Source organism: Lissotriton helveticus, chromosome 9, assembly GCF_964261635.1.
Source record: "Lissotriton helveticus chromosome 9, aLisHel1.1, whole genome shotgun sequence".
Lineage (NCBI taxonomy): Eukaryota > Metazoa > Chordata > Amphibia > Caudata > Salamandridae > Lissotriton > Lissotriton helveticus.
In genome coordinates this window covers 901,959,350-901,983,918 of record NC_136070.1, presented here as the reverse complement: position 1 = coordinate 901,983,918, position 24,569 = coordinate 901,959,350, and positions in this window count along the sequence as shown.

Below are 24,569 nucleotides of genomic sequence, written 5' to 3'. Positions count from 1 at the left end.
CCAGCCATTCGTTGAACTCCTTCAAGTTGATGACTGGACGCCGGCCCCCGTCGACCTTGTCGACCAAAAAGAGATTGCTGAGGAAACCCCCGGGGTGCTCCTGCGTGCAACAAATCGCCCCTTCGTGGAGGAGGGCGGACACCTCTTTGCGCACTAAGTCTGCGACGCGCTGGGAAAAGGTAATAGGACGGGGACGTTGAAGCTGACACGGACGGCCATGAAACTCCAGCTGGAAGCCCTGGACCGTCTGCAGCACCCAAGCATCGTTCGTCAGGGAGGCCAGGCTGGGAGAAACTGCGCCAAGCGCCCCCCCCAACCCGCAAACTCGCTGAGGGCAGCACACTCACCTCTTCCAGCACCTTGCTGTTGTCCTCTCTGGCCGCCGTGGCCCCGGAATCGCTGAACCCGGGTAGGGTAGAAATTGTTGAAGTGGGTAGCATCCTGCGCCTGCCCGCGGCCAGAGCCTTGCCCCCGATCGGAGGGGTTGCCACGGCCGAACGAGCGCCCCCTACCACGTCCGGCCCTCTCAAAAACCCGAGGGGCAAAAACTTTTTTGATATTGGACTGCGCCCTGTCCAAGGATGTAAATGTGGCAACAAACTTTTCAAGTTCCTTGATGAAGGGGTCCCCGAACAGGCCCCCTTGGGCCACAGCGCCGGCTTCTGAAGAAGCGAGGTCACCCAACTTAGGGTCAATTTTTATCAACAGCGACTTCGTCCTCTCAGTAGAGAGGGCACAATTCGCATTACCGAGGAAGATAATGGCGCGCTGAGCCCAATTGGACAGGACCTTCGGGGAAATGAGATCCCCCGTGACCTTGGCTTCCTCGGCCATGTCCAGAATTTTGGTCATAGGACCTACCGCGTCTAACAACTTGTCCTGGCATGTGCGCCAGGACCAGTCAATACCCTTACGAGGATCTCTGACAAATTTCGCCAGGAACGTCGCCATCTTAGGATCGATGTCCGGCGTCAACGCCACTTTGCCCTCTAAGGTGGGCCGAGGGCACTCTGCCCTAAGGCGGTTACGTGCGTCCTTTTCTATGGGCTTGCGCAAACGGCCGGCCACGTACTGGGCCACCTTGTCGCCGGGAACCCAGTCCGAAGACCGGGGGTGGACAATATCGTCCGGGTCCAACATGTCCGGAGGACCAGCAGAGGAGGTGGCCTGGGGCGGGAGCCACGACCTCGAGGAGCTGGCCTCCTCATTCGTGTCCGGGGAATCCCCATCGTTCTGGGGTTCTGGAGACATGGTACGCGGGGTCGGGGGGGAACCTCCGTGGTTACGGGAGGGGGATGGGACCCCTCATGCGCCATGAAGGTGATTTTGACCCGGGCGAAAGCCTCCGAGTCAACCCCTCCGCACAGGGCTTTTTAGGTGGAGGGGGAGTGGGTGAAGGCACAGAGGCCGGAACTGGGGCCGGCGCAGGAATCAGGGCTGCCAACTTGGAGTATGCCTCGTCCAACCGTGCGTGAGGCGCTGCTCCAGGGGCACCATGGCTTGGTCTTCTGCCCTATAAATTGAATCATCTACCGCTTGGTAAAAGTCCTCACCCCAAGAGGCGTAACTGAGAGGGTCTTCCTCTGCGTTTTGAGGTAAGTTAGGCTCTGCTAAGAAGAGAACCGCGGTACAGCTTGTAAATATGGGCCCTGACAGGCGCCAAATATAAACCGGGAGGGAGCCCAGACAATAAGGGGGGCACTAAGGCACATACTTTACGGGAACTAGCCCTGGGAACGCTGGAGCCCTTAATGTCACAGGGCGCCAACCCGGCAAAGCGTCCCCTGCAGCAGCAAGCCGGCGCTAATTGCAACCCCTCAGGGTGTCAAACAAGAATCACAATACAACACCACAGGGGCGTTCAACTTATGGGGAAAACCTACTAATTACAACCCCGCAGGGTGTCAGGCCGGGAGGCAAGGGGCACCGCAAACAGCCTGAGGCAAAAACGCGCCGGAAATCGCTTCAAAAGCGCCCCTCCAGAGAAATGAAGCCCGCCCCCTAGCGGTGAAAGACACACACCGCACCTACTCCGTGATCAGGGTCACGTGAGGAGCGCTGAAACGCGTCCCTCGATCACCAGGGACTCTGGAGAAGCAAAAAACGGTCAGCTCTTGCACCAAACACAAAACGCTACCCCCACAGTCCCAAATAGCAACAGAGAAAGTCAAAAACCACTTAACTTGCTGCTGAGCAGCGAAGAAAGAGGAAGAGGAAGCAGCTGCAAGGCATGATGGGAGCTGCTGGAGTACGGAGAGCGACGAAGGACTAACATTGTGACTCTTTTCTTTCCCTACTGTTCTTGGGAAATGTAGTTGTTTTTAGTTTTTCTTGCTGCTGTTTGTGCAATAAAGCGAAGGAAGAAAGGCATAATCCGAAGCCTCCGGTCCTGCCATAGAATCATGTTAGTCAGTTGACTCCAGGCTGAGCAGAAGGAAGCTGCTCTTGGTGGGGCCTTCATACCAACCTACTTCCTGGCCTACCTACTACCTTGGCTACTTACTTCTTCACCTCTGTAACCTAATCTTGAATAAAGATACTTCCTGGAACCACTACCTGCCTCCTGTGGATTTCATACTACAACACTAGCCAATCCACAAAGCTACGGGTTACATATTATGAATGGCTAGTGCAATCAAGCAGGCCAAACCAAAGCATGATGCAGTTCTCCTCTGTACTTTTTAAAGAAGGAAGCAATGATGGGAAACAAACCACAGAAGTAGCCCTAACTTAAGGTAAGTGCATTATCTACTATTATCAGGAGCAGCAGCGAACAATAGACAGCAGGCTCCAAATGGACATCGCAGGAAAGCCTTACCCACAGAAACTCAGGAGGCTCCTGCCAAAAATAAGGGTAAAGCCCAAATGTAGTCTAACATGTTCTAGTAGAGTTATTCAGGGTGATTGAAAACCAATAAGGAGCGATGTAATATACAGATCACCAACAATGCTGTTGGTCTCCAGCATTTCAGGCCAGATGTACTAATAATTTAAAGGTCACAAAAGTTCCAATTAGGTACTTGCATCAGTTAAAATGCGTTTTTCTTAAGTACTGGAAACTAAGTCAGACTGGCTAAGGGGGAGGTGGGAGGGTGTCGTGTTTTGGCAGCTCCTGAGTTAGCGTTTAGCACAGCTACACGGTCTTTTCGTTAACTTGACCAAAACGAACGGGGGCCATTTTGAATCCTTCTGGCTTCCATTTTCTATGAACATGCTGCCTCGTGGTCAGTGTGCCCTTTCGTCCTTTCTCGATACCCATGGTCACCTATTCTGCTCGGTAACAGGCTATTTTTAGTACTGGTCAAGCGCACATGCGCACTATGCATCAACTGGTCATTCTTTAGGAATGTTAGCACTAACTGACCAGTGCTATTGAACTCCTCCCACATGCTGGCTGTGTTCCAAAAATGACCTTATATGTACCTAAAATATGTAACTTGTAACCGCCTATCTTTTTATTGCTATTAAACTGTATAAAAGAGGTCGCACACCGATGTTCGGTGTGCTACTTCTTACATTGCCGAAGGGTGCTGTAGGAATGTATCACCACCCCATGGGGTCTTAATAAACTTGTCTTTTGCCTTTTCCAGTGTCCGTGCCAACTTCTATACTAAGGTGTATGAAAGTTTAGCAGAGTATGTAGGCCTGATTTGAACCCAACACCACAATTGGCGACCACGAAGGGACTCATCGGCGACTCGGATGCCCGAAGGAGAGGTCGTGACGAAGGTCAGGAAACTCGCCATGGACGCGATCGCTGCCATTGAGTGACCCGAGTCTTGGCACCCACGGTGTGTTTTTCCTTCCTTCCGATCTGACCTTCCAGGTGGCGCCGGTCTTCGACTGAGATTCTGATCTTGGATTGTCGTGATGTGCCGTTTTGGCTGATTCGACCACAGAACTTGGCAGTTGGACCTTGGACGTTTTGAAGATACTTGGTAAGCTTTTTGACTGGTGAGGTAGTCTACTGACACTTGCTGTGGCTTTTTGAATTTTGAATTTGAATTTGAATTTGTTTGAAGTTAGCTAACGTTTGAATCTTTTGACTTTGAATTTGAATATGTGAAGTGCACCTCACATAGGCAGGCATGTAGGGATATTTCTCTGATTTATTTGATTTGAACGGCACACCGTGTATGAAGCACATTAAGTGCCATTTTTGTGTAGTATCGCGTTTTCGTGGTACTTTTTGAACATGCCTGTTTTTAGTACGCTCCGAAGGATGTGCTGTTTTGAAAATGGTACCAATTATCGATTAAATGAATCACAGCCGGCTCCCCCAGAGGGGACTCCAAATCGTGAGATGTATGTTAAATTCGGTATTCCACTAATAATGTATAGTACGTTATGGCATCAGTATACTAAAACTGATCGTGAATTACAGTGGCCACTACATGGGTCATTTAGTCTTCGAAAGGTTCAGTATGTGGAGCAGTGTTTGTTTCAGCGAAGGTCTAGACAAGATATGTTTGATTGCGTGCGTATGTGGGAGAAAGAGGCGCGTGAACGAGTGAGGCGTGAGGAAGCCTTGGCGGAGAAGGTGCAGCGGAAGGCTGCACATGATAAAGCTTTACAGCTACAGGAGAAGGAGTTACAGGAAAAGAAAGGGAGGGAGACGCGAGAACATAATTTACAGGTTAATGGTCAGTTCCCTATCAGGCTTCCTCTTTATCCGGTCCTTACTAATGAAACAGATGATTTTTCATTACTAGATCGCTGTCCGCCTCCGTACGTTGCACCTACGGCTCCGAACGAGGAATCAGATGAGGGTAATGATCGTACACAGCGTACAAGGTTACATGCGGAACGAACTGCGGAATTGCGTTCGTTTGCACGAAAGCTAAATATTAATACTGTTACTGTTTCTGAAATTAGTAAGCAAATGGAACAATGGTCTGATCAAGAGCGACTGTATTTCTTAGATCATTTTGGAGATGAGGTTGTTGAACGGTTCAGAAAATACTCTTCAGAATTAGAACCCAAGGATATATCTAAGGGTCGTGAGAACTTTCGTAAAGGTCTTTTTGTTCTTTCAGATGCGGATGAATTTTTCAAACGGTTGGTTCAACTACGGAATGAGGCGACACGGCTACGGGAGTCGGAAAAATCGAAGGGTCCGCCTGCGTCCGGAGCGACGGAAATATCCAAAGAATGCCCTATCTTTGGAACAGATAAGATCGCTGCGATTAATGTTAGACCTATGCGAGAAGCTGCGCCTTTATATGTCCCCCACAAAGGGGATGGCACAGATGATGATAAACGCTCTAAAGACGCGAAAGGGTATTTTGTATATAACTGGGTTTATATGCCTTGGAATAGAGCAGATGTTATGGCGCTTAAGAATGCTTTGCCTGATCCCCGTAAAAATCCTGCGGCTTTCTATGAAAGTGTTGAAAGTGCAATTTCATCGTGTATTATGACGTTAGTTGATATTGATTTGTTTTTCGGATTGATATTGCCACCTGATATGTGGAGAACGATTCGTAAGTTTGATGACCACACGACTCTTGGGGCCACTTGGAAAGATCTTGCTCAAGCTGATTTAGATAGGGAACCAGCATGTAAGCCTTGTCAATTAATATTAGACCTTCCAGGGGCCATACTAACAAAATTAAAGACTCTTGCTACCGCTAAAAAGATTGATTGGACTATATTAGCCTCGTGTAAGCAGAAGACGGATGAATCGGTTTCTGACTTTTTCTCTCGCTTTGAGGCAGCATTCCATGATTACAGTGGGCAATCATTAACAGAAGATACAGGCAGGCATTTATTCGTTGATAAGTATGTGGCTAATCTCCTACCGGAGATTGCAAAACGATTAAAAATGAGTGAAAGTTCGTGGACCACGGCAACCCCTGCTTCTCTCTTGACTATGGCTCAATATTATGAACGACAGGAATTGGAGGCAAAGGAAAGTAGTGAGAAGAAAGCGAAGGATTTGAAGACGAAGGTAATGTTAGCTCAGGTTCAGGCTACGAGAGGAAACAATAAAGGGGGACGAGGATTGTACAATAACGCTCCTCCCCCTCGTTCTGACATTTCTGTGAATCAATGTGCATACTGCAAACAGTTTGGGCATTGGATTGCAGACTGTCCGGTGTTTCGAGAACAGTGTAATTTGAGGGGACGAGGAAGTGGAAGGTCTAGGAATAATTATGGGGGGCCGCGAGGATATGGAGCAAATGATCGTGGAGGATATGGAGCAAATGATCGTGGAGGATATGGAGCAAATGGTCGTGGAGGATATGGAGCAAGGGGTCGTGGTCAGACAGATTATAATACATTTGATAATCGCAATCAATATCAGATAAATGAGGGTGGCTCTGCTGAGCCACGTGATGAGTACTATGCATAGGATTGCGTAGGATGGGGTGTGGAATCGGTTGAGGTACCAGTTGATCAAAGGGGTCCATATATAGAAGCACATGTTTTGGGTTCTACTGATCAATTTCTGGTCGATACAGGAGCTACTCGTAGCGCTTTGTCCAAATACTTGGTTCCAAGGGCTCCCCTGTCTGGCGAGGTAATTACAGCTATAGGGTTCGATGGAACACCTACTTCTAGCCCACTGTCTCAACCCGTTGCATTTCATGTTGATAAATTTGCTGCCCCATGTCCCTTTTTGTTGTCTCCAAATACACCAGATAATATTATGGGACTCGATATGTTAAAACACTTTCGAGCTACTATTCGCTGTGCCCCAGAAGGAGTACGAGTTGTGTTGAATGAGAATTACCCAGAAATTGAGCGAGTGTGTTTTCTCCATGAATCTGAAGTATTAGCCTCCTTACCAAAAACGTTGTGGGCCACTTCTGATACGGATGTAGGGCAAATGATAATTCCTCCAGTACGTATTACTGTAAAGGAGGGAGTATCTCTACCACGTGTCCCACAATATAAGATTTCGAGAGAAGGTGAAATTGCTTTGATACACATTGTGAACGATTTGATTTTGGCAGGAGTCGTTGAGGAAGTCCCCTACAATGTTTGCAACAGCCCAATTTTACCGATCCTTAAAAGAGATACAGATGCTAAGGTTTACCGTTTTATTATTGATTTGAGGGAAATCAACAAGATAGTAGTGCCTCAGTACCCGGTGGTGTCTGACATCACCACGTTGCTTACGTTGGTTCCATCGACAGCAACTACTTTTACAGTCATCGATTTGAAGAATGCCTTCTTTTCGATTCCTGTACATCCTGATAGTCGATATCTATTCGGCTTTACATTGAATAATAAATCGTACAGATTTTGTCGAATTCCTCAAGGTTATACAGAAAGTCCTAGCATCTATAGTCAGGCTTTGAAAAGGCAGCTTGATTCCTTTGAATTACAAGATGGAGTGGTTCTTATTCAGTATGTGGATGACATCTTACTGGCTGCAGACACACAAGAACAATGTGAGAAAAGTACCTTTTCCTTGCTTTCCTTCCTAGCCAAAAATAATCATAAGGTTTCAAAGAAAAAGCTGCAATATTGTAGACCCAAGGTGACCTACCTCGGTCATCTTTTGTCTAAGGAGGGCCGTGCGTTGACACCAGATCGAATTCAAGCAGTTTTAGATACACCAGTTCCTCGCACTCAGAAAGATGTTCGTGCCTTTATAGGTTTGACGTCTTTTTGTAGGCAATGGATATTGGGTTTTTCACACATTGTTAAACCGTTGTTGGCATTGTTGTCTAAAGATACACCGATCCCCATTGAATGGACGGATGAATGTCAGAATGCTTTTGAACAATTGAGACAAGCTCTTTGTTCTGCACCAGTGTTAGGTACACCTGATTACACGAAGATTTTCACATTATATGTACACGAGAAGGATGGGTGCGCGTTGTCAGTTTTAGTACAGACACACGGAGACAAACAGAGGCCTTGTGCATACTTCTCGGCTGTACTCGACCCTGTGGCTCGAGGATTGCCTGGATGTTTTCGAGCAGTTGCAGCAACAGCAGTAGCGATACGACAAAGTGAGGGAATAGTTTTGTCACACAAATTGTTGGTGTTAGTTCCCCATGCGGTAGATGCGTTATTGAATCAAACGAAAACACAGCATCTAACCAGTGCCCGTCTGACAGGATATGAGTTAACGTTGTTGGCGCCGCACATCACACTAAAACGATGTGCGACACTGAACCCTGCTACTTTACTGCCGGATCCTGTTGCTGAAACTCAGAAGGAAGAACAACATGATTGTGTTTTTCTGACTGAGGAACAGACAAAGGGTCGTATCGATTTACAGGATACACCCTTTCCAGATGTAGATGGGGAACTGTGGGTTGATGGATCGTGCGTGAGGTTACCAGATGGTACGACTTCCGCAGCTTATGCGATCACGACACTTAAGACAGTGGTAGAAGCAGCACGAATACCTCAGAAATCGGCTCAAGCAGCTGAATTGATAGCCTTGACGAAAGCATGTGAGTTAAGTGCTGGACTATGTGTGAACATTTACACGGATAGTCGTTACGCTTTTGGAGTAGTGCATGATTTTGGCCTACTCTGGAAGGAACGAGGATTCTTGACTTCACACGGAGTACACATCATGCATGGAGAATTGGTATGCGATCTCCTGAATGCACTATTATGTCCAAAGAAAGTAGCAATAGTCAAATGCAGTGCACATAAAAAGGTGACGGACAAAATAGGACAAGGCAATGCTTTCGCAGATCGCATTGCGAGAGAGACCGCTATGCTACAAAATAATTCCCCCATGTATGTGGTAAAATCACAAGCCGAGCGGTGGCATGATGCTAGAGAAGAAATACTAGATATACAGAAATCAGCATCTGAGGCAGAACTTACGAAATGGGCCACTGAAGGAGTATTGGATGATGAGGGTTGCTGGCGCAGTAAAGATATGGAGAGATGGAAACTACCCATGGCCTATTTACAAACAATGGTGCAAATGACACATGGGCTGGCACACATTGGAGCTTTCGCAATTACTAAATTGCTTACACGAGTTTGGGAGAATCCTGAAATTGCTAGCACGGCTAAGAGAGTAGTGCAGACCTGTCTGATATGTTTACAGCACAATCCTGGACAAGGGACTCATACTCCTAAAGGAGGGTTTGTTCCACCTACTGCACCATTCGAAGTACTACAGATGGATTACATCCAGCTGGAACGCTGTAATAATCTCAAGTATGTCCTAGTGGTGGTGTGTGCCTTCAGCAAATGGATTGAGGCTTACCCTACGAAAGACAATACAGCATTGACAACAGCTAAGGTGTTACTCAAAGAGTACTTCCCGCGCTATGGTGTTTGTAAGTTTATGTGGAGTGATAATGGTCCTCATTTTATTGGGAAAGTAGTAGAGTACGTCCTGAAAGGATTGGGAATCAAGCAACGATTCCACGCTGTCTTTCATCCGCAATCAGCAGGTTTGGTAGAAAGATACAATGCGACTTTGAAGCTAAAGCTAGCAAAGATTGTGGCATCCACATCTCTGAAATGGCCGGATGCTTTGCCTCTGGCATTGCTGTCTATTCGATCAGTGCCACATTCTCGATCTGGCCTCACACCCTATGAAGTGGTGTTTGGAAGGCCGATGAATATTTGGGGAGTTCCTAAGCCTCGTTTGATACATGATGTGCCTTGTATAATGATGAACGATTATTTGGCACGATTAACAAATGATTTGCTTTCTATTCATCAACAGGTTCGAGAAGCGCTCCCTGATAACTCCACTGGTGAGGCTCACGATCTTCGTCCTGGCGACTATGTCATGATCCGAGTGTTCGAGCGTTCCAGCAGTTTGGAACCAAGATGGCATGGCCCTGAGCAAGTGCTGCTGGCGACTCGGACTGCTGTGAGTGTCACCAATAAGAAGCGGTGGATACATTCAACGCACTGCCGACGTGTCTCTCCGGATCTGGTGAGCCCTATGGTGCTATCCGACTACAGAAAGATTTTGGATGCAGAAAAGAGCCCAGCTGTCACGCCTGATGAATTGGAGGGAGCCTTCCCGGACCACGCTGTTTCTGATGAAGTGAAGTACAATCTACGTCCCAGGAAATAAGATTCCTTTTTGCATTTTTTGAACTGGTTGGTAACCGCTCTGAGGTTTGTGAAACGGAAGCCGGGAATATCAAGGGGGGGGGATCAGTTCTGCCTAGTGTAGCGACACCCGTCTTGAATCCCGGAGAACAAATCAACGGCAGCCTCGGTCCAGAACCATCGTTTTATTTTTTCGTTTAGTGTTGTTCTTGAAGAGGATTGTTTTGTGAACTATGGCATCTCCTTCGATACGAAAAGGGAGAATTCTTGGTGCTGTTTTGTTTGTCTTGACCGTAGTGGTGATCGCAGTATTAGCTTGGACTATAGAACAATTGTTTCCTGCACGAGAACATTTGCTGCCCACCACTCCAAGCCCATCTGAACATTTTCATTTTACTTTGCCTTTTCACGAAGAAAGACATAGGCAGACTTATTTGAATAACAGCTTTATTCAGATTTTGCATCATACTCATAACATGACCAACACGTCCAATTGTTGGGTATGTGGAATGTTGCCCGGACATCAGAAGAGGGGAGGAACTCCACTCATTCCTCTCCCGTTTTCTCATAATGGTTCTTGCCATGCTTGGTATACTCTTCTTTTCACTCTGCGATGGCCAACAAAAGGTGGATTACTTTTTCGATTGAACAAAATATGCTATAACGACAAAGATGGTTATCCACACGCTGAAGGAACTAAATTTGAATGGGAAGAGTATCGTCCGGACAATGTCTCTGCACCTCGTGAATATACGAATCAAAGACTTATAAATGTGACGAGCTTGCATATGATAACAGTTATTGATACAAAAGCAGATCTGTGTATTAGAAATAAAGGTACAATCCCTGTAGGCCGCAGTGAATGTAATATTACACTTACCTTTGATACGCCAACTGGAATTGCATTCGTAGCTTCACGTAACACATATTTCATTTGTGGAAATAAGGGATACCATCGTCTACCATTGGGATGGTTAGGAAAGTGTTACATAGCTTTTGTATTACCACCTGTATTTATTGCTCCTCCTATATACCACAATGATTACGTGCTGTACCGTGATTTCGTACTGAACAGAGTTAAACGAACATTAGATCTTGATGACATCGACCAAACTGATACCACTTTACAACAATATGTAGATTTCAACTTGGGTTTATTTTCATTCGTAGGAGCTGCACTGAATAGCAGGAAGATAAGGCGGCTTACACGTGTGGTGGAAGCTGTCGCTAATGAAACTGCCTCTGCTTTAGGGAATATTACTGAGGAATTGCAAATTACCAGAATTGTAGCGCTCCAGAACCGAATGGTTCTAGATGTGATACTAGCTGACAGGAGCGGAGCATGCCGCATCATCGGAAGTAGTTGTTGCGTGTACGTGCCAGCTAACTCACCTTCCGTGTATAATTCTATTACGAAATTACATAAGATAGCTGCTGAGATCCACCCAGAAAATGGAGCATGGACCTTTTCTGGTTGGTTCTGGACCCTCTTTAGTACTTGGGGTTGGAAATTATTAACGATTCTATGTATTTTTATTGGAGTACTATTTTCCCTTTGTTTATGTATTCAATGTGGCCCTACATTATGTTCTGTATGTATCACAGCCTGTATTCCGTCTAAACGAGCTATTGTTAAGCAAGAGAAACTGATCAATGATGAAGTATTGAAAATAATGGCTATTAACATTGATGATGAACATTCTGATTACGTCCATTATGAGGTAGCTTTTGCTAAACGCTAAAAGGGCCGTCTGTCGTGTTTTGGCAGCTCCTGAGTTAGCGTTTAGCACAGCTACACGGTCTTTTCGTTAACTTGACCAAAACGAACGGGGGCCATTTTGAATCCTTCTGGCTTCCATTTTCTATGAACATGCTGCCTCGTGGTCAGTGTGCCCTTTCGTCCTTTCTCGATACCCATGGTCACCTATTCTGCTCGGTAACAGGCTATTTTTAGTACTGGTCAAGCGCACATGCGCACTATGCATCAACTGGTCATTCTTTAGGAATGTTAGCACTAACTGACCAGTGCTATTGAACTCCTCCCACATGCTGGCTGTGTTCCAAAAATGACCTTATATGTACCTAAAATATGTAACTTGTAACCGCCTATCTTTTTATTGCTATTAAACTGTATAAAAGAGGTCGCGCACCGATGTTCGGTGTGCTACTTCTTACATTGCCGAAGGGTGCTGTAGGAATGTATCACCACCCCATGGGGTCTTAATAAACTTGTCTTTTGCCTTTTCCAGTGTCCGTGCCAACTTCTATACTAAGGTGTATGAAAGTTTAGCAGAGTATGTAGGCCTGATTTGAACCCAACACCACAAGGGGGTGATGGTGGGAAAGACTGCTGCTGCTTTTGGTACAGGGGGCCGATATTGCAGCACTGCTGAAAAACTGGCCCCTTGTACAAACAAGCATTTGCAATGCAATAGGTCTCGCATTATTAAAGTTTGAGCTATTGGCATTGCTAAATAATGCAACACTAATAGCTCAAACTTTAATAATGCAAGACCTATTGCATTGCAAATGCTTGTTTCCTATTTTCTACCGAGGATGCGAGGGAGGGAAGGGTACCTCTATTTACAGCTCTTACAGTGTTCTCAGAAAAAAGGGGGTACATCTGTGCGTATATTCCAAATCTGCTGGACAACACAGGAACGGAAATTCAGTCTAGCTGTTGTAGTGTTCAGCACATACTTAATTGATTTAAATAAATAAAATGGCTGCACTTGACCACTTATGCGGAAACATCAGGACATTCTCACTGACTTGAAAGAAACCCCACTAACTAGCTTACTATTCCTGGGTAAGGCACAGATGGCATTGTGAAAATCACTGCTAAGCACAATTGTGTCTATTCACGTTATTTAATGTGATCACTGCAATGACAGCACGCGCTGTCCACAACAATACTTTTGCTTTTCAGACAAATGCAACTGGGTCACTAACCCCGAACAAGCCTAGTTCAGCATAGATCAGCATTTCTCATCACGGAAAATATTGTATTTTTTTAACATGCAAGTTAATAATTTGAAAGCTCCTTATGGGTGCTTCTGTTTTAGTGATGCTATAATAATAATAATAATAGGGAGATTTATAGAGCGCCTGGTTACGCGCACCGGCGTGTCCCCGCGCTGTGACAAGTGGAAGTGACAGAATCAGGCGGCCAATAGCAGTGCAAGTCTAGCGGATAAAGAGATAGGTTTTAAGTTTCCCCCTGAATCTAGATTCAGATGGCTCCAGGCGCAGCTCCGACGGCAGTCCATTCCAGCCTCTGGCTGCCAGATACCGGAAGGACCTGCCCCCCATCCGAGCCTTTCTTACTTTGGGGACTTTCAGTAGCCCAGCACCGGTGGAGCGCAGGGCACGAGATGGCTCATAGCGAGAAATCAGGTCCCGCAACGGTATCGGCGGTGGCATGTGCACAATGCCTTATACTCGATCCTACTTCTCACTGGGAGCCAGTGAAGTGCCTGAAGCGCTCTCCCTGAGGCCGACCTTCTGGGTAATCTCAAGACCAGATGGGCCGCGGCATTCTGCAGTACCTGGAGACGACTGATGTTCTTTCCCGTCGCCCCCAGATATAGCAGATTACCGTAGTCCAGTCGCGCCGTTACCAGGGCATGCACCAGTGTCCTACGGGCCTTCCGTAGGCTTTTTAGGACACCGAAGCACACCCCCACCACTCGGTTAATCTGGGGTCCGAATATGAGGTCAGCATCAAGCCATACACCAAGATTTTTGGCTTCTTGACACGGTGTAGGTGTCATCCCCAGACAGGATGGCCACCATGCCGACGACCACACCGACGGGCCTCCCCCCACCACGAGCACCTCTGTCTTGCTGCCATTTAACTTTAGGCAGTTGGTAGACATCCAGGCTGCCAACTCCTGCATGCAAACTCTAAACTTCTCTGCAGCAAGACCGGGCGCGCGCGATAGGGAGATGGCCAGCTGCGTGTCGTCGGCATACGACACTATGCGAAGCCCATGGCCCTCCACTATGGTACCCACTGGGGAGACATACAGGTTAAATAGAGTTGGGCTCAGGGACGACCCTTGGGGCACGCCCTGACCCAAATCAACCACTCTCGAATAGTAGTCTCCCTGCCTGACCTGAAAGCCTCTATCTATCAAGAAGGACTGGATCCACTTCAATGCAGCGCCAGAGAGCCCACCTTCATTCAGACACTGTAGCAAGGTGGCATGAGCTACAGTGTCGAATGCTGCGCTTAGATCCAACAGGATCAAGGCCATAGTTTGGCCCTCATCCACCCCCTGCCTCATGGTCTCAACTGCCCTAAGTAGGGCCGACTCCGTGGAGTGCCGGGGCCGGAATCCGAACTGAGTATCGTGAAGGAGGCTTGCCTCCTCCACAAACTCCATTAGCTGCATATTCACGGCCTTCTCCGCCACTTTGGCCATGTAGGGTAAAAGGGAAATTGGGTGAAGATTTTCCAATTTTTCAAAGCTAATGTTTGGCTTCTTTTGCAGGGGAAGCACTACCGCCTGTTTCCAGTCTTTGGGTACGGTATGGGTCCTAAAGGAGACATCTAGTAGATGCCTAATGTAGGGCTCCAAAAGCGGAAGGCTATCGGCCAGACGTTTAGGGGATGTCGGGTCCCTAGGGGAACCCGATTTCACCAACCTACAGATCTGTATCAACACATCTGGAGGAGGAGTAGTAAAATTTGCCAGCACATGTAGGCCCTCGGTTTCCCTAGGAGCTTCAACAAACTCAGATCCTGCCATGGTCTGGCTAGGGAAGGAGGAGTATATTTTAGAGACTTTTTCCACGAAGAAATCCGCGATACGATTGCACGAGTCCACCGAGAAATCCCTTGGTGCAACGGCGGACTTTCCTACCGAAACAGTCTTATAAATCAGGAACAATTATTTGGCGGAGTTCTCTGCCTCCCTGATTTTATCAGCATAGTAGGCTGCTTTAGCCTTCCTAATCCTCCCATGGTAACTGCACCTCTTTACTAAATATTCTTGTTTGACCTGGCTCCTAAAGGCCACCCGCCACTGCCTCTCTGAGCGCTTGCACTCCGCCTTAGCTGCCCGCAGCTCATCGTTGCACCACGGGGCCGTTCTCTGAGTATGGCAGCCCTCCTTCTTCCGGCATAGAGGGGCCGTGCAGTCCAGTGCCTCCATAATGTGTTTGGTCAGAATGTTACTGGCTGTTTCCACATCCTCCCCCCCCCCCGGCCCAATGCTGAAGCATTGAGTAGCGTTAATTTACACACACTATGAAATAGATTAAGACTATTATACAACATAAAACAAAATACAATATATATTTCCACTCAGTAAAGCTTCATGTTTACAGAGACACATTCTGCACGGTTTTTATACTGAACACATTTAATTCTCAGAGGGAACATTTTCGTATGGTCACGTTTTACTACTGTAGTTCTGTTTGTGAAAGGTGGCGAGCGCAACTATTTATCAGGTTTCTTGACAAACATTATACTGCTATTTCATTCGGTGGCTGGTTGCTTGCTTGCTAAGACAACCGTAAGGCTGTTCCTAAAGCACAGGCGGGGTGCTGCATCGTGTCTGTGCTAAAGTGGGAATGTGGCAGGTACATTCGATGTCAAACGGTAAATAAAAGAGCCAGCACTTGTTGCTGACACTTACCTGCAGTATCAGGGCAGCTAGCTTGAAGAAGGTGTTGCTCTCAACTTCGATTTGACCCTGTAGAAATAAACGAGTGGTGCGCACGCCGCAGCGAGCCATGTGTTTTGCATTATCGTGCACACGTCTGCGCACGATAATGTAAACCACATGCTACCCTGTGCGGGTAACAGACACCAATAGGCCATGGGCGGAGCAACGCGCCCGCCTTTGGCCTATTCCGTGCTCTGTTTCTGAAGTACAAGCACGCATAAGCTAATCCCGTAACAAAAAAGAAAAAGCACACGCACGAGCATGAGTAATTTCTAGGTAGAGTTTTAAACCTCCTACAAAAGGGCTCTCGCGCTGCGCGAGCAGTGCTGCGCACTGCAACGCAGGCACGAGCCCTAAAAACAGCCTCTACTTTTTCAAAATAGACACCGGGGACCCCAGCCTAACTAGCCTACGATTTGAACCTAAACAAAAATACACAAAACTACTGAAACTAGTATGCATCAAGCATATACAAAAATCATAATTTTAATGTTAAGGTGGTAGCTTTTCAAAATGTATTTTTATTTCCAAAGGACAAAGCGATATGCTAGACTCTAGCATACCACTTTGTCTTTTTTGCTCCTAATGCATATTAGCGGTAGTGATTCAAGTGAAGCTAACATATTATTGTTTGCTGTATTTGTGCTTCTCAGACAAATCAAGCTAAGGTTACCAAATTAAGTTTTAGCCTCTGATTTCAAATTCTTTCACATTTAAAATGTTCCACTTTATATTTTGCTCTTTTATATTTATATAAGTCAATATCTGCTAGGGTCCACAATCCATAGGTTAAGAACCGCTGCTTTAGGCAGATCCGGATATATTTTGAGGTTTTTCTTTTGCGCTCAGAGTGTAAAGTATGTATGTAGTATTTGTATAACACAATCCTAACTAAAAGGCAGCGGAGCATACAGTTGAGTAATAGAAGCGGTATCAGGTTTTTGGATTGTTCATGCATTATGTTATAGTGTTTAAAGCAATGCATCTTCAGCTCCTTCCTAAATTGAAGCAGCTCTGGGTACCAGGATACTGTTCACGATCCTGAGTGCACAGACTGAAAAGGCCTACTGTGTTGTTTTTTTCCCTTTTTTCACACTACTTAGTCTCCAGTCCTGTGGTGTACTGGATGTGGGTGTGCCAACAGGCACCAGAGATGATGAGTTTGTCTGCAGGATAAGCTGGAGCTGGTTGTAATGGTATTGCAAATAATTAAGGTGGTTTGGAAGATGGAGAGCCTTGCTATGGGAATCAATGGAATTCCATCACGATTGGGGCAGGGAATGGTAGCTACTCACTGTTTGCTGGAAGATTTCCAAGCAAAGCACATTAACAGGGCTCCTCCAATGACCTAGGCAAGGTCCTGCCGTTGGGAACAGTGATCAAGTATTGTTGAACACCCTTTAACCCAAGGTGTCTTGAGTTTGGTCGAATGCCTCTCTGTGTAGTAACTACATACCTTTTTCCAAAGTGCTGAAAAAATGCTAGGTATTGGCTCTGGAGGGCCATTTGTTATGCAGTTCTCGGAAACCTTGAAAAAACATAAGCCTAGAAATAGTACTGAGCAAGGAACACCATTTAGTGCTGTACATAGTGTGTTTTTACTGATGGCACCATTAACATTGCACACAATTCCATTCACACCACAGGCATACAGAATCACACAACACACATTTATGGGGCTTACGGTCCTGGTTAAAGGAAGCTGTGTGTATCTACTGAGAGGTTCAGTGGATGTTTCTCCAAGAGTACAGTTAAAGAGATCTGTGCCCAAGAAAATCGATTGGTGGTCATCCGCTGTCAGCCTCCCTGGTGAGCAAACAGAAGTCACCCGCTACTATGGATAGGGGGAACCGCACTCTAGCACCCACCTTGTGGAGCACTACAATCATTATAGAGTATCCACCAGTGGTCTTGAGATGAGAGGCTGCGGGCTGAAGAAACATGGGGGCATATTAACAAGGTGGCGATAAATATATTATCGCCGCTTTAGCGTCCGTTTTCGGACAGTAAGCAGCGATAATTTTATCGCTGTATCAACAAGGCCACTTAGCGTTGGTTTTCAACGCTTAGCGACATGATTTATTATCGCCTAGCCTCTCATCGCTAATGAGATGCAAGGTAGGCGTGTGGTAGGAGTGTCTGGGAATACTTCAGGGAAATCTATCGCTAACGGGGCTTCGTGATAATAACAACGAGGCCCCGTCAGCGTTAGCGTTGCGATTTATATCGCTAACAGGGGCTTAACTCTGGAATTTAACGTCTGCTAAATTCCTGATTTAGGCATACCTGTAATGGGCGGTGGATTATGTGGCTAAAACCACAGGCCCTATCAACAAGGTTATCGCCATTTTCAATGGAATCTCGCTGGAAAACCAGTGATATTCCATTGAAAACGGCGATAATCCCTGCAATCGCTGGGATTTTTATCTCCATGTCCTTAAGCGTTGTTAATACAACTCTAACATGGAGATTATCGCCAGCGATAGATTTCCTCACGCTAACAGCGGTCAGCGATAATTATCGCTGGTGCTTGTTAATATGCTTTAGCTTCAAACATTTACTGTTGATATGTTGTACATAGGATGTTAAATATGATGAACACAAATCATTTCAATATGTAGCCTAATAATTGTGGTTTTAAATTTGTAGTTTAACCCCTGACGAAGTGCCATGAACGGCACGAAATGCATTGGGTGAAAAAGACTTAATCAAGGAGAATCTATGTAGCATTCCATGCTATAGAACAAGGCTCGTCAAGGCATGTCTAAAGCGTTTAGGATTTTATGTTAACATAGTGCATCCCACTTGTGACTGAGTAACCATGATAAATGTTACACATGGAAAGACGAAATGAAAATAAATAACACGGACAAATTGGATTAACCTCTGGCATCTTTGTTATGCTCCTAACGCTGTGCGTCCGGAGTGGGGTGCAAACCCGCCCCCACGTACTCGAGTGATTTGTTTCATGACGTGGCAGGACAGTCCACGATTCCGGGCCAGCACGCAAAACTTTATAAACACGAACGTTTTTGAAATATGGAAAAGAAGGTGTGCACTCTGTCACCACCGTTTTTTGTGAACCAAAGTTATTCTGTCCTCTCGAAGAGTAGCACCCATGGAATCAGACACACAAACCAACCAAAGGATTTCGTCACTTGCGGGATGACTTTTACAACCTCCATTTGAATGATTAATATGGACTACGTTTTTTAAACGCAATGTGGATTAATATCTGTTGTATTGATGGAATGACGTGATGTTTTACCTTGGTACGAATAACAGAATGCAGTTAGTTATTATTTGATGCTAGTCGTGACGAACGTTAATAAATAACACTTATGGGTGGGCGGTGAATTCTATAAGTTAACATCCAGGACACAGGTCTTTTGATAATGTCAAATTTAGGGCACGACACGAAATTTTGCAGGGTGGCTACGGATAGTAGCAGCATTTTCACAACAATAGTGCATTGTGGGTTTTCTAGTTTGATCACTGTAGGGGTGGGATTTGATAAAAACGGGAGGATCTGAGAATACAACACAGGTGTTTTTAGTTGAAGGAGAGGGCTGAACATTCAGCATACAGTTGGAAATGAGAAGAGGCAGTCATTGAAACACTCGAGGTATGGGCTTATGTAACTTTCTTGGTAATTAGGAACTCAAGGGACAGACAAGGGAGCGTTTATATTGTTTGATGGGATTAGTTTGAACGCATTTTCGGGGATCATTTGACAATAAGCACGTAATGAAATAAGGGGAGTTTAACTCATATTATCAATCATCATGAATTCTGCGGGCTAAACGTCGATCACGGGGTGAACTTTAGCTTCAAACATTTACTGTTGATATGTTGTACATAGGATGTTAAATATGATGAACACAAATCATTTCAATATGTAGCCTAATAATTGTGTTTTTAAATTTGTAGTTTAACCCCTGACGAAGTGCCATGAACGGCACGAAATGCATTGGGTGAAAAAGACTTAATCAAGGAGAATCTATGTAGCATTCCATGCTATAGAACAAGGCTCGTCAAGGCATGTCTAAAGCGTTAAGGATTTTATGTTAACATAGTGCATCCCACTTGTGACTGAGTAACCATGATAAATGTTACACATGGAAAGACGAAATGAAAATAAATAACACTGACAAATTGGATTAACCTCTGGCATCTTTGTTATGCTCCTAACGCTGTGCGTCCGGAGTGGGGTGCAAACCCGCCCCCACGTACTCGAGTGGCTTGTTAATATGCCCCATAATGTCCGCCAGAGTATGCACACGAGGGGAGGATTTCAAAGGTTTTAAAGGTGGAGGCAGGGCCAGTACCTTCATAACTTTTCAACCTGCCATTCATCGAGCAGACACCCAAGCATTACTCCTTTCCAGGGATATACCTTTTCTTTGATTGAAGGAGCTTTTGCAAACATCGATCAACATGCAAATACGTGTGAAAAACCAACCTTCTTGCTTATAATGGTGCATAATTGCAGGGAAATTGATCACTTGAGTTAATTTGGGTTTTAAACGTTCATGCCCATCAGTGCTTTCAGGTATTGAAGCTCAAGAATCCCAGGCACAATGGGCAGCAGTTTTTAGTTGATATGGTCGACACTCTCAAACCAGGTGAATGACCCAGTGCCTTACTGGTTCCAAAGCTTGGGAGGTGATGTGTTGAGTTGAGGACACTGAGCCAAGACAATCAGATTTCAATACTGAGTGCCCAGCCACAAATGAATAAACACCCACAACATCTGGAGAGAATTACACTCCTGACCTCCGGAGTATACAATCTAATTCACCCAAGAGGAGAGAAAAAGTCAGTGTTCATTCTTTTGGAACTTCGCCTGACAGTACTGTGCTCACACTAATAGAATGCCTGCTGTGCACAGAACTTGAGTGATTGAGGTAAGTGCCTTTCAGACTGGTGCTTTCACAGGCATGGGTGTGGGCAGATATGCCCTTGCAGGTGCACATAAAACTCTTGGGTGCAGTTGGGCGGTTTTGGTTGTGGTTCCAGGGGACACAGCAAACTTTCATGAACCCTGGAACGTTTAGTCAGGGCATGGAGCGCCACTCCTGCCAGTTTCACATTTATCAGCCTGATTCAGTGGCTGATGGAGTTGATCCACACATAACAATTTAGGGAAGAATAGAGAACAAACCCTCACCCTCCCAATCGAAATACAGGGTACACAAGTCTAGAACCACATCTTCCTTTACTAGTTCTTGAAACGTTGCAGTCAGGGGCACACCTTCGGGAACTCACACACCTACACTGAAAGCCTAAGGCTAGGCCTAGGCCTTTGTTCAGTGGCTCTGCTATCTCCCTAGAAAGACAACCAGCCTTTTCCCTCAGAGGAGTCCCATTGCAGCAGATAGGGCACTCTAAAGGGGTTCCAATGTTGAAGGCTGACAACCTAGGGGCATGCTTAAATTCCTTCACGCCTCTAGGTGGTTTCTAGGGGTGAACCTGACCTCTAACCTTCTGGTACACCATCTCAAAACAGTTCATTCTTTTTAGAAGTCTCCCTTGAGGTGGGACATTCCTTGTGGGAAGAGGGCCCTCATTCCTGAATGGGAAACAGCAAATGCAATGACTTCCAAAAAACTTGTAGCCTTTGCAATGCGGGCGGAATAATGGATGCGTTTAAACCACCCCTTACAATCAAATTGCAAGCCGTTACAACGACATGCGTTAGGTCAAGAGGCGTTGGACTTTAAAGTCCAACTCTTTCCTTTCTGTTACGGTGACTGGAGTTGGAATAGTAAATTATACTATTCCGAAGTCCAGCACCCCCCTAAGGCAAGTTGCTGTAATGACTTGTGTTGTAAATGGAATGTGTGGTTCAGGCGCATTTGTTGTTCCGCCTGATTTGTTAAGGTACGCGTGGAAAATGAATGCGTGGTTGTGTCATATAACCTTTCTGAATGCCTCTGTCATCGCAACTTACCTATCTCTGGTGCAGCAGGCCAGTGGCACCAGGCTTATGGCAGTAAGGGACCCACTGGACTCATTGTATGGTTGCCTTTTACTAGCAGGTTGGGGTTATGGGCCACTTTTCTCGCTTGTACTAAGGCATGTGACACCCTTGCCACACCACTGTACTTCCTGCAACATCACCGGTCAAAGCAGGTCGTGCTAATATTATATTGAAAATGTGGGACCTCTGTTTCTTTTTCTCAAAAGGAACAGTAAAAAATGGCGTCCTGCCGGGGTCAGAGAGTGAGCTGTGTTTGTTGGCTTAGAGATGTTAGGGGGCAGGTTCAGTGCTTAATTTGTGTCTGTGTTTACCGGTACTTAATTGCCAGCACCAGGGCTTATGACTGTCTGCCACATGGTAGTGTTGTCTGCAAATTTAGGTACGAGCACAACAACTTATGTTTATTATTTCAATTTCAATTTACAATTATTAGTATTTGCCTCCAAAGCCATTCTTATAGTTTTGGGGGCCTGTAATAGTATGAATTGTCACACTTTTAAGAGTGTGATGATTAGTAGGGTGTTGGTGCTGTCATTGGCAGTGCTGCCAGGGGCAACGCATGGTGCAAGCTCTAGTGTCCCCCTATCGAGAGCCCCGGCACTATGGGGCAAGTTTACAAGCCCCTTGAGTCGTTTTGGCACCGCAGTTGCATCACTTTTTGTGACGCAGCAGCAGCGTAAAAATGCGGCCATTTACAACGTGACGCATCTAGGGAGATGCGTCACGTTGTACAGCCCTGCGTCACATTATACTTGTGTCAGGTATAATGTATGCAGGGCGGGCGTTCCAACGCAAAAAAAGCCTTGTAGAAGTGACTCAGTGAAATCTACAAGATTTCACTGCGCCACTTCTAGGACGCCACTGCGTCAAATTTTTAGGGGTAAGTAGTGACGCAGCACAATGAGGATAGGCCTTCCCCTGCATTGCTGGAGTTGCGTCGTGCTTGCGACACGACTCTAGCAATGCGTGACTTATGCGTCAACAGATGCGTCAGAATTTCTGCCGCATCTGTCAATCTTTGCACCACGGTGCGCCGTATTGTAAATACGGCGCATCCATAGTGGCGTAAGGGTTTCTCAAAGTGGCGCATGGAAAGTGACGCATCTTCACAGATGCGTCCCTTTCCTGTAAATCTGCCCCTATGTTTTTTTACAAATTAAGCACTGGCAGGTGGACAAGCAGCGACAGGGCATGTGCTATTTAGTGAGGATGCGCGGGAGGTGAGGGGTATAAGGGGGTAGAAGGTAGCAGGCTGAGAGCCCACAAGAGTCTAGATGTAGAGCAGGAGCATCTCCCTCGCTCCAGTGTTCGAGACCCGGAGCTTCAGTCCGTTTTGAAAAACCCTGGCGCCACCAATTTAGAATAAACAGCATTTTTTGAAACTCGACCCAGATAGCGCTATTCAGCACCCCACTCGCGAAAAGGAAAAAAAGTTAGTCTGTGAACCTTACAGCGTTTCTTTATTTTTTTTTTAATGTTCTGGAATGTTCGAATGAGTCAGAGTGTGACTCACCCCTGAATCCCTGCCAGAAGTGCACATTTTCCAGAGGCGGATTAAAATCAACTTTCCACATTAGAGCTTCGAAAAGAAAGAAAACTGAACGAGTCCAGTTTTAATCCACGGAACTGCAGCAGCCTTCTAGGGGCAGAGGAGGGACACGGGCGCCCTGCCCTGGACATGGCCGGAGAATGCTGCCCCGCCCTGCCCCACCTCTCTGTTATCAGCGTCTATCAGCAGAGAGATCAGAGCAGGGGAAGAGGGGCCTGCCGGGGCTCGCCGGGTGAGGTCATGGGCCAAACATCCTGGCAGACCTGGCATCAGCACTGGGCTCTTTGAGCTTGGCAGACACAGAGGAACCGCGGACATCAGGATGAGATACGAATGCACAATTATTGGTGCAACAGAATCCAGTGTGATAGGCCCTAGTACAGGAAATAAATGGGCCCTTTGGCTGCTGTTTGGAATTAAAAATACAGCAATAATCAGGGTTCAGTGGGTCCCTCAGGCCTCTAGGGGCAGTGCAGCTGCACCAATGAAAGCTGCACACCTGGAAACAGAACCTCGGATAGAGAGGTGAGGGCTTGGGTGTCTGTTCAGATGTTCTAGCCCTCATTTATGAAAACTCTTCCATCGCTGTGGCAAAACTGTGATGCGACAGTTTTCACTGTGCCCTCCTTGAGACACAATGGATGCGCTGTATTTAATGTACAGCGCTCCATGTCATTAGGCGCAAAAATGACGCATTGCTGGGGTGTTGGGGTGTGTTCGAAGCAAAAAGAACAATTGATGGACAGAATGTAGAAAAATGTTTTACATTCACACCAGAACAGAGATCTGGGCGTAAATCCAACTTTTTTTGCTCACCATGCCATTCCAGTTTGGACCCAGCCATGTGCAAATCAGTCTTGACCCTGCGCCCAATGGGAACAGTCCAGCCCGAATGGCCAGGTCAGGTCCTTCCTGGACTGGAAACAAGCATCCTATGACCGGTTTCGGGGTTTCACCCCTCTTCAGCCAGGATAGCTTGATTGCAGTGGCATGGAGAGGACGGGACCCACGTCTGGGCATACCCGTCCCACTCGCGGTGACAAATGCAAAAAGAACAATTGATGGACAGAATGCAGAACAATGTCGTACATTCACCCCAGGACAGAGATCGGGGTCTAAATCAATTATTTTTTTGCTCACTATGCTTTTCCAGTTTGGACCCAGCCATATGCAAATCAGTCTTGACCCTGCACCCAATGGGAACAGTCCAGCCAGAACTGCCAGGCCAGGTCCTTCCTGGACTGGAAACAAGCATCCTAGGATCGGTTTCGGGGTTTCACCCCTCTACAGCCAGGATAGCTTGAGTCCAGTGGCATGGAGAGCACGGGACCCACGTCTGGGCATACCCGTCCCACTCGGGTGA